Genomic DNA, 15,309 nt, shown 5'->3' on the forward strand with positions numbered 1-15,309 from the left:
AAGTCCGGTATCACTCAACGTATCTTTTCATTTCTCTGTGATTTTAATCGTAGTATTTTTTGTTGATTTTAACTCTTTGGCTAATCCGTCTGATAATCGCCAGTGGCCCGAGGGATGGTGTAAATCCTGCTGGGGTACCATGTAGGTAGCAGAGGTACCGTAAGTCCCCATGGTCCCCAGTATGGTGGCCTAACTTTGGTTGCTGGCGATCTACAGCCCGTTTTTATATTGTATCGTCTGTATTGTATTTGATTATTTTATTGTTCTAAAACTAGTTTTAAAACTATAATCTGTGATATGTTGCTGGTTGTTGTACTGTCCTTCGATGACAGATTTAATATATAATATAAATGCATAACTTGTTCAAGTCACGATAACTGTAAGCCCCCATGGTCCCTGGTGTGGTGATCTCCCTTTAGTTACTGACGATCTCTAGCCCATTTTTATATTGTGTTGTTCGTTAATACTTATTGCTTTTAAATGTTTCGCAACTAGTTTTAAATCTTATCTGTGATATTCTAGTTCTCATACTGTCCTTCGATGACAGATTTTTATAAAGTTTACATATATGTATATTCATGTATAACTTCTCGTCACGATATGTCTGAAATATTGCCGATGTGACGTAAAGCATTAACTCACTCACTCACTCAAGTCACGATATGGTGAGTGAGTGAGTGAGTTAAATTTTAAGTCACATCGGCAATATTTCAGCCATATCGTGACTATCAATATTTAAACATTATACATATATTTAAACTGATTTAAAAACCTGTCAACGAAGGACAGTAAAATCACTAGATTTATCACAGAAAAGATATAAAACTAGTAAGGAATTTTAAAAGAGCATAGCACAATACATGACGATACAATATAAAAATGGGCTACAGATCGTCAGCAGCTGAAGGTAGATCACCATGCTAGGGTCCATGGGGACTTACAGTCACGATATGGCTAAAATACTGCCGATGTGACTTTAAATATTAACTCACTCACTCACTCATATATTACATAAGGGAAACAAATACTTGAAGATTTATATTTTATTTCATACTGTTACAACCAACTATCAACGTACTGCATCTTGAGTTACGTTGCGTCGAGCGTCCCCCTTATTTTATAATGTCTGCATCTGAAAAATAACAAAAGAATATTACATTATGCACAATTAGCAAACGAGTTTTGTTAATTCGAGACAATTTGGAACTTTAAAATGATCTTTCTACTTCTCAATGTGACCATAGCAGGTAATGGTGATGCTGCAGCTAAAGCAGTTCTTGACAAACAATTATCTCCACTACTTATCCCGTACAGTGAGTTATACTCGACGTCTAATTACAAAAACTTCGGGACACCCAAGCATGAGACAATTCACTTCATGAGTTTAACATACAGCAACACAGCTGCTTGGGTTGTCAAGACATGATAAGGTTGTTTAGAAGCAGTAACCTTCACTTGACTATGTGGACATCACAATATCAAACAGCAATTCACTTTAGAGATTTCCAATATCAAACAGGAAATCTTTTCCGTTGAACGGGGATCTGACCCTAAGCTACTTGCAATAATTCGGTCTGTTTCATAATTTCTTTTAAATGGAAGTGAATAACCAATTGCTTGTTTATCAGCCATATCCTGAAAAGTCACATTACACATAATTTAGTTTAAAAAGAAAATGTTTAAAAAAATGATTGTTAAATGTAATTCCTATTACAATCGATGTAACTATCATCAACTAGTGTTGTAAGTCAACTCATTGCTGAGCATTTGCTTACATTGGCTAGTATTGTGCACAACCACTAGTGTATGTAAGACAACGTCTTTCAAAGTGTATTTATTTGCTACCACGTGTTTTTAATCATGGAATATGTGTTGTTTTAATGTTCGGCTAATTGTGTCAGCCATCGCCAACACCTGAAGGGATGGTGTAAATCCTGCTGGGGTCCATGCAGGTAGCAAAGTACTGTAAGTCCCCATGGTCCCCAGTGAGGTGATCTATCTTCAGTTGCTGGCGATCTATAGCCTTTTTTATATTGTATCGTTAGGTATAGTGACATCCATTATGGTTATATACTAGTTTTAAATATTATTATGTGATCATCTAGGTATTTTACTGTCCATTGTTGACAGGCCGTTATTGTTTAAATGTATATATTATGTGTAACTTTTGGTAGTCACGATATGGCTGAAATACTGCCGATGTGACTATAGGTTTTAACTCACTCACTCACAACCACTAGTAGATAAAGTGATGACGTCAATCCTGCTGGGGTATCATGCAGGAAGCTGAGGCATCGTAAGTAACCATGTTCCTCAGCAAGGTGGCCCAGGTTTGGTTGCTGGTGGCATGAGCGTTAGTTTTGCCAAAAATCAAAGTCGTTGCCACGGAAACTCGAAAAATACTTTTTTTCAAAATCCCAAGCTATCAAAAAGCACCAGTTAAACAACAGACCTATCTATCTGCCACGTTTGGTGAAGAAACATTGTACAGTTTTCAAGATCTGATCTGGAAACGAGGACTACCGCCATTTCCAGTCGAAGTCAAAGTCGTTACCATGGAAACTCGAAAGTTTTTTTTAGAAAAATCCCAAACTACCAAAAGCCACCGGTTCACCACCAGACCTATCCATGTGCCAAAAGTGGTTAAGATATCTCTCACGGTTTTTGTGTTCTGCTCCGGAAACGAAATGTGACGGACAGAAGGACGGACGGCACCCATTCCTATATCCCCCTTACACTTCGTGGCGGGGGATAATAACACACATATGCTACGATAAAAAACCATGGTAGAAAAAAATATACTTTGAAAGACGTGGTCTTACATACCGTTTCAGGGGGACAATCATTTTACACTACTTTAACCTACTACGAGGATATAGCCATTAACAATCTCAGTTATCACAATTATATTTTGCCAATTATAAAAAAACTATATTACATACAAAACATAGCTGTCAAAATTTAAGAAACCATTCTATTTCTTTTAAAAAATCAATTATTAAACGAGCACTGATATTTAAAAGATCCTTTATGGATGAAACCTTGAAATAGTTATCCCTTGTGATGGCAAATGACCGTGATTCTTTCATCGCAAGGCATACAAAATGGAGGATCCTCACCTTTCGATATAAATTCATGAATATATCTGCTATGGCCAATACGGCATTGTCGCATAATGACCTTTTCAAATCTGGACTGACAACCCAAGCAGGTGTAACCAATATTTTGTATAATTTCATGTAATTTATTGATACCTACTTGGGTGTCCCACTTCTTTTGCATTAGATCACGGATGCAAGATCTAATTATAGGTTTATAATCAGTGTATGGGATCAGAAGTGGTGTCACAGATTATTGAGAGCTGCTTTTGCAGCAGCATCGGCAATTGTGTTACCAGCGATACCAACATGTCTGGATAAGCAACAAAAGACGATGTCATATTGGCCAGTAGCAAGATCATTAAATAACTCAAGAATTTCAATTAAAAATGGAAGTTTACAAAACATATTTTAATAGCATGAAGGCAATCCGAAAAAATAATGAATTGTTTATATTTGGATTGTTTCTTAATATATATATATGTGCTGCTAAAATTGCGTTTGCTTCTGCTGTTATTATCGAACTATTTACTGGTAGTCATGATGATATTGTTCTGGATCCAATGACAGTGGCACTAGTAACTGCGCCACCATCCTTGGATCCATTTGTAAATATAGATTTATATGTGTCATAAGTGTTTCGTAATTGATTGTATTCTTGTTTATAAATAAGTGGATTTGTATCAGATTCCTTAAGTCTATTTAATGTGAGGTCTACATTTGGTCTTACCATTTGCCAAGGAGGCGGTGAAAACAGTTGAATGGGAGCTATATCCTGACAGTTATTCTTAGCAGCAGAAACGACTGATTTAATTCTTATTCCAAGTCGCGGAAAAAGAGATGTTTTCGTTTTGTAAATACCTCCTTAAAAACCTCAATTAAAAACTGGATTTGTCTGATTAGAATATAATTTAGTGATGTCTTGTAAAGATAATTTCAGACGGTGTTGTTTAAGAGAAGGCTCATCTGCTTCGACAGACAGACTTGAAACAGGAGCAGTGCGAAAGGCTCCAAGGCAAAGCATCAGTCCTTGGTGATGGATAGTATCTAGTTTTTGTTAATTTCTTTTATATGCTCCACCATAGACGATGGAGATGTAATCAAGTTTTGAATGGATCAGTGATCTATACAAGTGTAAGAGGGTTGTCTCATCCCCTCGCCACTTAGAATTAGAAACTACATAAAGAGATTAAGCTTTAAGGTATTGTATATGCGGTAAGAAAGTGGCCTCCTTTACCACTTTGATAGGGGTGATAGGCGATTGACGCAAATGCCAGGCAATCAAACACCCTGCACTTTAATACCGTTTATAGTGCTGCTGCATGTGCAGTGCATGCAGCTCCATGGCACATTTGTTAATGCACTGGGTGCGTTTTTTTCCGAATCGTACATCTTTCCCGACTAATGATTTGAATGTCCTTGTTGTGATCATTTTATTCCTTGAAATTTGTCCCTGACACTATAACACATAAAAGCTCTTTATTTTACATCTCTTGATCTGCTAGTAAAATTATTGTCTCCCTGAGAGGGTATGTAAGACCACTTCATTCAAAGTAATCTATCTATCACTGTTTTAAACGCAGATTATTTGAATATTTTAATTTACGGCAAATCTCGTAAACAATTGCCAATGACTGGAGGGATGGTGTAAATCCTACTGGGGAACCATGCAGGTAGCAAAGGTACTGTAAGTCCCCATGGTCCCTAGTATGGTGGCCTAACTTTAGTTATTGGTGACCTATAGCCTATTTTTATAATGTGTCATCTGTCATAATCTGATCTTTTTATTGGGGGCACGGTAGGCCCAGTCGTCTAAGGCGCCGCGATTCGCTGTGCAGAGTTGCGTCCCTTCGGCACGCCAGAAACCTATGATTGCGGCTTCGAATCCTGGTTCGCCCTAATTATGTTTCTAGGTTTGTCAGCATCATACCCGTGCTCGTGGGTTTCACCGAAGTGGTAAACGTCTGAGGCCTGCAACACTTTGGGCTTTCCTCCAACATTAAGCTGACACGCCGGATATGACTGGAATACTTTTAAAAGCTGCGTTAAACCCAACTCACTCACTCACTCACACTTTTTATTGTCTTAAAACTAGTTTTACAATCATAATCTGTGATATATTGCTGGTTGTTGTACTGTCCTTCGATGATAGTTTTTAATACATAATATAAATGTATAACTTGTTCAAGTCACGATATGGCTGAGGTATTGCCAATGTGACTTTAAATATTAATTCACTCACTTGGTCTGCTAATGTTTCTTTCTATGGCCCAAACTATCTGCACTGCGTTACTTGTTTTGAACAGTATAACTTTGTATTCATGAATTAATTGTGTACATATCAAGCTGATCTCGTTGCTATATGAGTGAAAAAATGTCGAAGCGACATTAAATATTAATTCCCTCACTTCCACGAATATTCAGTTGCTTTTGTAAACCACTTACTCTATCAGAAATAAATCAGCAGCAAACAACAAAGTAACAATTCATGTTAATTGGGAAATAACTAAACGCTTCACTGACATCTATCAAGAATATCAACAACCAAATGATGAATGAAAAGTATAAACAAAATTGAGCATGATACACAACCATGTACGGGTTCAAACGGACAATAGAAACACGCAGTAAAATCAGGGCGGTTTGGTTGTCTGGTGGTGTCCGCGGCCATGATACTGCGGGGATATTGCTTAAAGTGGCGTATAATCATGTTCACATCATACACATGCTTCAACAGAAGAATAAGTAGAAGGTATCATATTTAACATTTTAACAGCTTTTTTGAAGATCATACTGAATCAAATGGGAACAAAGGGAACATAGAATGCACTTTTACACTAACTCAAATATGTGTTGTATGCAATCAGTTATATGTTGATGCACATTCCGGTTTAGAGTGGGTCTCATATGTATACCTATTTTCAGCGAAAGTAAACTTTCATCAAGGAATCCCGATCAAAATCAAACCGCCATCTTTCTTTCCAGAACACTTGGGGATCATCGTTTTTTATCTGACACTAATGCTCCAAAGTTCAGATGACGGTGCCTTTAAAAAACGCAATATCATAATTTGCACAGTTCAGGGTCCATCATTGTTATATCTGTTAAGATATCACCGAGAAGTAAATGTAAATCTGAATCGAACTGATTGTGAGTGATACCAAAATACTTGACTAAAATTATTGATTGGCAACCCCAATATGGTCCTACCATTTCATTGCACTGGACATCCGACAGCACCTTTGGCCGGGTGGACAGGGGATAGTCGTACCATCAAAACCATCTGGGCAGTCCCCCTGTTCCACACATAAGAAATTAAGCTGGAGACACACTGAAAGATACAAAACGAGACAATGATCGGTTACAAGCAAACATGAATATTATCGCATGAAGCGAACTCTTCTTTTTGTCCCAACACACCACTTTGACCCCAATTTCACCTAGACGGGAGGTGGAATGGGCCCGGTTCTATCAATCGGCCATGGCCATTTTCTTTCATGAATTGAATGTATAAAACATATCACTTCCGTAATTATGACACATTTGCAATGAGTCTCAGGCTCAGGCCAGGAGCCCCCGTGGTAGCTGATTTCTTGGCTCAAAACGGTGTGCAACGAATGGATTGGCCAGGTACTCACCAGATTTGGCACCGATTGAACAACCCTGGGATGAGTTGGGTAGACGTGTGGCAAACAATCAACGTCAACCTGTAAATCTGCAAGAACTGACACAATTTCTTCAAGCAGAGTGGCAGGCTTTCCCCAACAGTTCTTTCGACGCTTAAGTGACAGTATGCGACAAAGATGTGATGCATGCTTAGGCGCAAGGGGCGGTTTTACTAGCTATTGACATGGCATTGCTCTGTACGACGTGTGTTTTTGACCCCCTGTTACCCTGGACATCGCCGGAATTGGCGTGTGCCAGAGTTAACAAGAGTGTTCTAAACCCATTTCCCACCTAGACAATGTTTGAATAATCGCCTCTTAAGACAAGCATGGGTTATTGAAGACCAATTCCAACCCACATCTTCAAGCGTAGTATACATAATGCAGAAGACACTTGACAGTGAAAGGGAGATAATCCTAGGTTTTCTGAGCCATGTATTCAGTATTTCGGAGAAAAAATCATCAAAATCAAAATCCAATATGGCCGCAACTCAAAAAGATATCCAAATCCGCTTAAGACAATTTGTTGTGTTGTATATGCAGACAATTCTCAGAATGCATTTCATGCAGGGGTTTCAGAGGAGTAGGGATTTGAAGACAGGTACCCCCAAAAAACCTGTGAAAACATTTAATCCAATATGGCTGCCAAACCAAGTAAGCAATGACCAAAATCAAAGAACAAATAATGCCAAGCATCTAAAACAGCAAACACGTGCAAGGTTTAAAAGTAATCGGACAAGCGGTTTGGGAGCAATATAGCTTCAAAGATTACTTGTTTTTCAGTTATCTGCCCTTGGTCTTTGAGCCTACGGCCTTGGGAAGTTTTACGTATCTTGAACCTAACTGTCTGCATACACATACAAAATTTCAACTAAATCAAGCCAGTGGTTACTTTGCTAGCTCTGGTATAAAATAATAATAATAATAATAATAATAATAATAATAATAATAATTATGAATAAATCGGCCGAATACAATAGGGCTTCCAGTCTTTCGGCTTGGAGCCCTAATTGTAAATATATAATTATTAATTATGGCTAAAACGTACGTACAATCGCCAACCACTGAAGGGATGGTGTAAATCCTGCTGGGGTCCATGCAGGTAGCAAAAGTACTGTAAATCCCCTAGCGTGGTGATCTACCTTCAGTTGTTGGCGATCTATAGCCTGTTTTTATATAGTGTTGCAAAATGATAATATATTTTTACATGCTCTCTAATGCTCTCTTATGTAAATCTGTGATATTCTAGTTATTATACTGCCCTTCGTCGGCAGAATTTTATACAGTGTGAAATATATTGTTAATGTCAAATTTTGTTTCGTCACGATATGGCTGAAATATTGCCGATGTGACGTTGAACTTTAACTCACTCACCCACTCGTAAACCATGGTTTGACGATAATTGCAAACAAGCTTGGACACCCAAATGTCCATAACCTAAACACTGTCAAAATTTCAAAAGCAAAGGCTAGACGGCTATTCAAACACAATAAACGTCAATCATGGAAGAAATCTGTCTCTAAAATAAATTCTCGCACCCCTATGTCCAAGGTATGGAAAATGATTAAAAAGATCAAAGGCAAGGGATCACATTCTACAGTTAACCATCTGAAGGATGGCGATACTTTGTTAACTGATAAATCTGCCATTGCCAATAGACTTGGGAAAACTTTATCTCAACATTCGTCTTCATCAAATTACGTTCCTGAACTTCAAAAATATCAGCTCCAACAGGAAAAGACAAAAAGTAAATTTTACATCTGATAATGGTGAGGATTACAATGAGGTATTTTCACTACATGAGCTATATACTGCCTTAGGGCAAGCTCATGATACAGCAGCAGGCGCTGATAATATTCATTATCAGCAACTGAAACACTTGCCCGAATCATGCCTTGAAACTATGTTGACTATATTCGATGATATTTGGACATCAGAGACGTTTCCACCTTTATGGCATAATACCATAGTTATCCCAATACCCAAACCTGGGTATCATGGATCATTCTGATTCATCAAATTACCGACCTATATGTCTCACTAGCTGTGTTTGTAAAACTATTGTACGCATGGTAAATAATCGATTAGTGTGCTACTTGGAATCAAATGAACTTCTTACATATATACAATGTGGGTTCCGGAAGTACTGTCGATCATATAGTGCGTTTAGAATCTTTCATTACAGATTCCATTGTAAATAGGCAACATGCTGTATCGATCTTTTTCGACTTAGAAAAAGCTAACGATACAACATGGAAACATGGTATTTTAAAAGATCTTCATGATTTTGGATTAAGAGGCCGTCTGTTAATAACTGTGATATGAAATGAGCAGGAAGGCAATTTCAAGTCCGAGTGGGTACAACCCTGTCTGATCATTATAATCAGGATCAGGGTGTACTACAAGGAAGTATTTTGTCTGTCACCTTATTCAGTATAAAAATTAACAGTTTGTCAAAAGTTTTAAATGATTCAGTTAATGGATCACTTTTTGTGGATGATTTTAATATATCTTGTCGTGGTAAAAATATGCACACAATAGAAAGGCAATTACAAGTATGTCTCAATATAATTCACAAGTGGTGTCCAGAGAACGGGTTTAAATTTTCCAAATAAAAAACTAACTGTTTACGTTTCTGCAGAAAATATAAATTGCATAAGGTCCCTGAACTATTTCTAAATGGCATCCCTATCAAAGTTGTGAAGGAGGCCAAGTTCTTCGGACTTATTTTTGATAACCATTTAACTCTCCTCCCACATATTAAATACCTAAAAGCTAAATGTCTGAAGGCACTCGACTTATTGAAAGTAGTTTCAAATTCAAAGTCGGGAGGGGATCAAACAACCCTCTTACACTTGTATAGATCACTGATCCGTACAGATTATTCAGATTTGGATTTGGATATGCATGGATAGCACAAGAAGTTGGGGATAAAAATGTTTTTATTTCCATGTTTAAACAGAGACTATTTAACAACTTGCAGCAAACCTGGAGTGTAAATGTGAACAGTTTATCTGACTCTTATTCCTATAAAACAATTAAATCGCTACTAAATGTTGAATATTACTTAAATGCACCACTTCAATCTCACTTAAAAAGGACTTTATCACGCTTCAGATGCAGTAACTTTCCAATAGCAGTAAATACTGGAAGATACCATACCATATGAAGAAAGACTCTGCCCTCTCTGTCTATCTAAAAATAAGTACTTTATTGAAAATGAATATCATGTATTATTAATTTGTGAATCCTAAAGCTCCCTTCGTAATGCAGTTTTAGATAAATATATTACCTCTAACCTTCAGCATAACTTTATCTCTATTATTTCCTCAGATGCATTTGATACCTTATATAAAATATCTATTTTTCTTACCAAAGCTCATCAACTTAGGGTAAATAGTAAATAATCCACTGCGAATAAGTATAAAAAATATCTATAAATATCAAATAATGTAAATTTTCCCAGTTTGTAAATATGTCATTTTTCGCAGGCTTTTTGTATTCCTGCATATGTATGTATTTTGGGCCAGTGGCCTTTTATTGAATAAATTGTCTGTCTGTCTGTCTGATTCATACAAAACTTGATTATGGCTCCACTACTGCAAAAGTAACTTAAAAAAACTGGATACTATCCATCATAAGGGCCTGAGCCTTGCCTTGAGGACGTCTCCCATTCACAGTCTATATATAGAAGCAGATGAGCCTTCTCTTAAACAACACCGTCTAAAATTATCTTTACAATATATCACTAAATTATATTCTAATCCGTCAAATCCAGTTTTTGAATGCATATTCAATCCTCTCCATGAAGATCTCTACAATAAGAAATCAACACTCACTCCACCATTCGGAATAAGAATAAAATCTGCCATATCAGCTTCTAATATTAAACTCCAAGATATAGCTCCTACTCAACTTTTTTCATCTCCTCCTTGGGGCACGGGTGGCCCAGTCGTCTAAGGCGCCGCGATTCGCTGTGCAGAGTTGCGTCCCTTGGGCACGCCAGAAACCTATGATCGTGGGTTCGAATCCCGGTTCGCCCTGATTATGTTTCTAGGTTTATCAGCACCGTGCTCGTGGGTTTCACCGAAGTGGTACACGTCTGTGACCTGCATCACTTCAGGCTTTCCTCCCACATTAAGCTGACACGCCGCCATATAACTGGAATAATGTTAAAAGCGGCGTAAAACCCAACTCACTCACTCACTCATCTCCTCCTTGGCAAATGGTCAAACCAGAGGTAGACCTCACATTAACAAAAAAAATCAGATACTAACCAATTAATTTACCGACAAGAATACCATCAATTAAGAAACACTTACGACACTTATAAATCTTTATTTACAGATGAATCCAAGGATGGTGGTGCACGATTACCCGATAATCGTTCATTCTTGACAGCAGACGCGCACGCAATAATAACAACACTAAAATATGTCAAGAACCAATCAAAATATAAAAAAATATATTTAATGTTATTTAATGATCTTGCTTCTGGCCAATATGACATGTCTTTTGTTGGTTACCCAGCTATGTTAGGATCGTTGGTAACACAATGAGTGCTGCTGCTGCTAAGCCAGCACTCAACAAATCCGTTACACTACTTCTTATACCCTATAGTGATTATAAACCTGTTATCAGATGTTTCATCAGATATCTAATGCAGAAGAAGTGGGACACCCAAGTGGGTATAAATAAATTACATGCAACAAAAGCAAATATCAGTTATACCTACTTGGGTTGTCAGTCCAGATTTGAAGAGGTCATTTTAAGACCATGTCGTATTGGCCATTCATGTTATACTCATGAATATATTTGAGGTGAAAAGGTGAGGATCCTCCATTCTGCATCCCTGGTGATGAAAGAATCACGGTCAAGCACGTCCTGCTTGACTGTGTTGATTTTTCCATCACAAGGGATAAGTATTTCAAAGTTTCAGCTATGAAGGACCTTTTTATACAGGTAAGTTCTCATTTTATTCTTGATTTTTTAAAGGAAATTGAAGTAATTCATAAATCTTGATTGCTATATTTTGTAAATAAATGAATAACTTTTATAATTGGTAGTATGAATCAATAACTGAGATTGTTAGTGGCTATATCCTCGAAGGGGGTTAAAGTAGTGTAAAATTATTGTCCCCCTGAGAGGGTATGTAAGACCATGCCTTTCAAAGTATGTTTCTTTCTGCAACTTTTTTAACCGTAGTATTTAGGTTCGTTTAATCTGGCTAAATTTGTCATTAATCTCCAACAGCTGAAGGGATGATGTAAATCCGGCTTGGGTCCATGCAGGTAGCAAAAGTACTGTAAGTCCCCATGGACCGTAGCATGGTGATCTACCTTGTAAATAAGTACTTCGAATAAGGTGGTCTGACATACCCTCACTATTGGACAATCATTTTACACTTCCCCCATCACGGTTAAGCCAACAATCCCCGTGAACAAATTTCTTTCTACCAAGTCTAAAAATATTTATCAGTTACAAAACATATGTTTGAAAATGTATTTAATAATTCAATTTTTTTCTTTTTTAAAAAAAGGATAAATAAATGAGTCCTTACCTGATTAAAAACATCCCAAAGCGATGAAACTTTGAAATAGTTATCCCTTGCGATGGAAAAATCAATACAGTCAAGCAGGGTATGCTTGAACATGATTCTTTCATCACAAGGGGCATTCTGTCTAATACAAACTCTGGTTCAAAGAGAAAATACGTATATGCTAGCACATCTGATGAAGAAATTGATATGAGATTAGATTCCTGGGCTCGATTTATTGTCATTTGGGCATCAAATCAGCAACCCATAAAATTAAACCTGTACGCCATTTTGAAGGCCATCAATGGCTGATATCGTTCCACATCATTCAAAGTATTCTTATGCATGCCAGAATTGTAAAACTAGTACATTTGTTATTTTAAAGTAATGTCTAAACAATCGCCAAAAAGTATTTTAAGTCCCATCAATCCCTAATATGGTGGCGTTACTTTTATTTCTAGCGATCTATAGACCTTTTTGTTATTTATAAATGTATACTTTTGTCTCGTCACGATATGGTTGAAATGTTGCCGATGTAAACAAAACCCCATTCACTTACTCTTTTTTTCAATTTTGGAGAAGGTAGATACCATTATAATTCATTCTGCATATCTAAGTCCACAAAGTGATAAATGTGCCTGGACCAAATAAAAATACGTTTTCAAATTATTAATAAATTGTTGTTAGAAATAGAACCTTCCAGTATATACCCCTTCCCGTTTGTATCTAAAAATACCCACAATTGGATTAAGCTATTTTAAATCACCAGTAAATTATACACAGCATGGGGCACTCACAGCTGGAGTGAGTGAGTTAGTATGGTTTTACGCGGCTTATAGCAATATTCCAGCAATATCACGGTGGGGGACACCAGAAATAGGCTTCACACATTGTACCCATGTCGGGAATCGAACCCGGGTCTTTGGCGTGACGAGCGAACCATGGAGCATGGAGCGCCTGAACATCAGTTTGTTGAGTTGACGTTGGAGGTACATAGAGAGAGCATGTAGTGCATAAACCAATGTTTAAAGTTAATCGGACAGCAACAGTTTAAAATGAAGTATTGAGAAGAACAGGGCTTTGTATAACACCCTGTCTCTCACAGACTGAGAAGCTTTAGAAATAATGGGTTTCTGTACCTAAGTTTCACCAGGTTGAAGCACTCCAATTACCCTAGGCTTTGTAGATGGCACATTTATAATCTTACGACAAATACAGACAAGGAGTAGAGAGTTAACTTGTTACTGTGGATAATGAATATCAACAATTCTGTTAAATCAAAGCGATTTGATAGATTATCGCTGAAGTGTAAAAATCAAACCTACATTCCTGCGTGCCTTCCCAAGTATCTGACTACCTATTGATGGTCCATGTGCAGTGTTTCAGTGTGTGTAGAGCGGGTAGGTTTGGTTCCGAAATCGTCCCTCTTGTCCCATGAAAATATTGTTTTCAGTACTAGGATACCTGAACAACATACTTACAGAACGGTGACGGCGTTGTTGAAACGGACGGCGTTGTTGTTGTTGTTGGATCTTGCACTGTTGTCGTTTCGGTCGATTCCGTTGTAGTTGTTATGTCTGGTGGACACAGAGCTTCTCTTGCACATTGTCGTATTTCTTCTCTCACTGCACAAGATGTGCGACAGCGTGAAGTATGTGGTGCTTCACAATTACAATACACACAATCTTGCTGAACATGAAAGATCTTACGACAAATCAGAGATGCTATACCACTGCTCGAGGAAGGTTTCCAAAAGACTCTCCTCGACCTTCTCCATCGAGCGTCTGTTTCTTGAAAGACCATCAGACATAAGGCAATGAAAAGCACAGACTTGTACAGGTTCATAGTGACTATTTAATCACTCTTGGAATTTATCACAACTGACAACCACACTGGTTATTTATACCCAAACAGGCAACCCAACGAACCCATATGTTTACACTTGACGGGATTGGACGGTTTCTAAACCTCGTGAGCCAATCCTCTTTTGGCAGGTGGGCGTGTTTCAGAAAGTGTCTAATCCAATAAATGATTTGTCCATGTCTAATGTGACTCGTCCATGTTATAGGGATGTTATAGGGGATGTGCGGGAGGTAAAGTGTAATGTCACATAGGCCGTATTTCATCCATATTGTGACATATTACAGTTACACATGCTAGCACGATATTGCAACTTGCAGACTAAAAACTTACTAAATAAAAATCAATATATTAAATAATATTTTACTTTTTACTATTAGGGTATGGGCTATGGACCACCAACAACCAAAGCTACACCACCTCAATGGGCACCGTGGGGGATGCACAACAGGATTTACATTATACCCTAGCTTATTGCGGCATGTAAAGATAATCACTTGTTACAAAGATACTAGACGATAACAAGTGGTAATAAATTCCTGGTTAGTTAATGTTCCCAAATAAAGACTCACTGCCTCAACTTTCTCAGTCGGCTGTGTGATCAGCCCAATTCAAATTTGAAAATGAATTATATACAAAACATAATTGTATAATTTATTTATGAATTAATACACGTTTAAAAAGATCTAGACATAGGGTGAGTGAGAGAGTGAGTTAAAATTTTACCCTGCATCGGCAACATTACAGCCATATTGCGATGAAAACAAGTTAATTTTTATTAAATACCTGTCGACAAAGGACAGTAAAACAGTAAGTCATGTATCACAGCTAAGGTATAAAACTAACCAGTTCACAATAAAAACAAAGAATTCTTCAGTAGATTTGGTACAAGATAAAACTGGGCTATATACCACTGGCAACCAAAGCTAGACCACCTAACTGGGGATAATGGGGACTTACAGTGCCTTTGCTTCCTGCATGATTCCCAGCAGGATTTATGTCATCACTTTCGTCATAAGTGGTCATCTTCAATGCTAACCAATATTAAAAGATCAAACCATAGTCAAGTAGTTAAAACACTAGTTGATATTATACACTTTTATTTAGATGGACTTGCGTGCCAGTCAAGAGGACAATAATTGTATGCTAC

At 37.4% G+C, this 15,309-nt stretch overlaps 1 long non-coding RNA gene across 1 annotated transcript; it reads right to left on the reverse strand.

Moving 5' to 3' along the window:
- Nucleotides 1–1,029: 1,029 nt before the first annotated feature.
- On the reverse strand, nucleotides 1,030–14,157 carry LOC125376806. Its single transcript, XR_007219263.1, has 3 exons — nucleotides 13,781–14,157; nucleotides 6,309–6,429; nucleotides 1,030–1,132 (listed from the first exon to the last, which is right to left on the reverse strand). It is a non-coding gene; the product is annotated as an uncharacterized LOC125376806 (long non-coding RNA).
- Nucleotides 14,158–15,309: the final 1,152 nt, after the last annotated feature.

Source organism: Haliotis rufescens, unplaced genomic scaffold (genome assembly GCF_023055435.1).
Source record: "Haliotis rufescens isolate VD_foot unplaced genomic scaffold, xgHalRufe1.0.p SCAF_79, whole genome shotgun sequence".
Classification (NCBI taxonomy): domain Eukaryota; kingdom Metazoa; phylum Mollusca; class Gastropoda; order Lepetellida; family Haliotidae; genus Haliotis; species Haliotis rufescens.